The sequence below is a fragment of the Schistocerca serialis genome, unplaced genomic scaffold, assembly GCF_023864345.2.
Source record: "Schistocerca serialis cubense isolate TAMUIC-IGC-003099 unplaced genomic scaffold, iqSchSeri2.2 HiC_scaffold_1173, whole genome shotgun sequence".
Classification (NCBI taxonomy): Eukaryota; Metazoa; Arthropoda; class Insecta; order Orthoptera; family Acrididae; genus Schistocerca; species Schistocerca serialis.
The window spans coordinates 140,001-142,500 of NW_026047374.1; the positions used below are offsets into that span (position 1 = coordinate 140,001).

The 2,500-nt window shown below is 55.4% G+C and overlaps 1 non-coding gene across 1 annotated transcript in view; it reads left to right on the forward strand.

Annotated features, from left to right (window-relative positions):
• The first annotated feature begins 2,229 nt into the window (after nt 1-2,229).
• Nucleotides 2,230-2,500, forward strand: part of LOC126433741 (small subunit ribosomal RNA) — a 1,910-nt gene continuing 1,639 nt past the window's right edge. Inside the window, exon 1 of the ribosomal RNA XR_007578719.1 lies at nt 2,230-2,500. This exon is cut by the window's right edge and continues 1,639 nt beyond it. This is a non-coding gene — a ribosomal RNA (small subunit ribosomal RNA).

Below are 2,500 nucleotides of genomic sequence, written 5' to 3' on the forward strand. Positions count from 1 at the left end.
CCTTAACCTAACCCATATTGTACCTTAACCTAACCCACATTGTACCTTAACCTAACCCACATTGTACCTTAACCTAACCCATATTGTACCTTAACCTAACCTATATTGCGCCTTAACCTAACCCACATTGTACCTTAACCTAACCCACATTGTACCTTAACCTAACCCATATTGTACCTTAACCTAACCTATATTGCGCCTTAACCTAACCCATATTGTACCTTAACCTAACCTATATTGCGCCTTAACCTAACCTATATTGCGCCTTAACCTAACCTATATTGCGCCTTAACCTAACCTATATTGCGCCTTAACCTAACCTATATTGCGCCTTAACCTAACCTATATTGCGCCTTAACCTAACCTATATTGCGCCTTAACCTAACCTATATTGCGCCTTAACCTAACCCACGTTGCGCCTTAACCTAACCCACGTTGCGCCTTAACCCAACCCACGTTGCGCCTTAACCTAACCCACGTTGCGCCTTAACCCAACCCACGTTGCGCCTTAACCCAACACACGTTGGGCCTTAACCTGCTCTGTAATTGTCATACGACGCGTTAAATTAGTGTAGTGTTGCCTAACTGCAACCCCCGCAATATAGTTTGCTACTCGCACTGCCCGGTCCCCAGAGTATCGCTTCATGTTAAACACCTTGCAGCTATACACTGTAATGCGGACGGCAGCAGGACGTACATGCTCAATGCCCTTCGCAGTTGTTCATTGGCATTCGCATGGCGAAGCACAGCCTACGTTGTGGTACGGCTTGTGTCAACTGTCCGCTGATGTTGTACGTCCAAATCACACACTGTACTGCACATTGGTCCTCATGTACTGAATGATACATCGTGGTACATGTGTGACCGTACCACGACTGCGCCAACAACGGCGAACCATACGGTCCAAATATTGTGCACTCAGCTACGTGTCGTCTCCCTATAAGAGCTGGATTGCAGTATGGTATGCCGTGGATGGCGATCACCATGAGCCGTCTGTTGATGTAGTGGCGCGTGTTGTCAGACGTAGTCGTCTCTTCTCACACACCGTGATAGCATGGTGCACTGCGTTCCACATCTGCGACATGCGACAGAGGCCGGTTGACAGTCGTTCGCGCAATGGACATCGCATACGTACGGGGGCCACCTTCCACGTGTTCGCGAAGCGTGCACATGTTGTTGCGTGTATGTGGGCAGACATAGTGTGTCGTGACACCTGACACAGGCATGCAACAATCGTTGAATTTGCAAATGGCGATGGACGTCTACGTTTGCTGGTGACGTTACGCAAATGAAGAACTGGTAAACCGTTGTGGTGCGGTTGTTCTCGCTAGAGGTGAATCAGTGATGGCGACGATCGGTTGAGCTACCAACCGGTTGTTTCAGCGATACCCACCATGCCCACGAACGTGAATGGCATGTGGGTGTGAAGCGATACGCGGCGGTGGCTGGGTGGGACCGTCCCCGGCCGGTGAGGGGGGGCCTCCCGGCGTGCTGGCCGCGCGGTGCGTGGGCGCACGCGCTACAGCCGGCTGGTGGGGGCGGCCAGTGGCAGGCGCGCCGGCCGACGGAGGCGGCAGGCGGCGCAGCTGCGCGCCGGCGCACCCTGCACGCGGCGCCGTGCGGCCAAAGTAGGTCCTCGCGGGCCCGGTGCGAAGCGCGGTGGACATCTGCAGTGTGCTGGTCCGATTGAGGACTGTGTGCGCTGAGGATGCGCCGCCGCCCGGCGCTCGGCGCCGCGACGCCGTCTGCTGCTCGGTCGCCTCTGCGGTTCTCGCAGGTGGATTGTATCGCAGCTGTGCGGACGTGTTGGCGCGTGCGCTGTGCTGGGAGAGTTCGCTTCGGCACCCAAGTGGGGCTTTTGTCCTTCTGTGGCGCTGGCGTTGGAGCTGCCGGCCACCGTAGGTGGCGCGTGTTGTCTCCCGCCGGCAATGCCACGACAGCACGCTCCCGGGCCTCTGTCGGCAGCGGCAAGCTCAGTTGGGAGCACGGGTGGTCGCACCTAAAGCGTCTACTCGCCAAACTCCGGGCGATTGCGCCTCTCTCGAACCCGACCAAGTACTTAGGACGGCGCTGCGCGCCGCCGGGACCTGAGAGGGTTTCGAGGTGTATTGTGCAGGGGAGCTCAGCCTCCTCCTGTTTGCAGAATAATTGAGCGGACGCTTGCGTGTTCGCGCGGGCTCCCGGGACACACTCCCGGGCGGCCGGCTGCTCAGCTCTAGTTGACGCAGCTCCCTGGTTGATCCTGCCAGTAGTCATATGCTTGTCTCAAAGATTAAGCCATGCATGTCTCAGTACAAGCCGCATTAAGGTGAAACCGCGAATGGCTCATTAAATCAGTTATGGTTCCTTAGATCGTACCCACGTTACTTGGATAACTGTGGTAATTCTAGAGCTAATACATGCAAACAGAGTCCCGACCAGAGATGGAAGGGACGCTTTTATTAGATCAAAACCAATCGGTCGGCTCGTCCGGTCCGTTTGCCTTGGTGACTCTGAATAA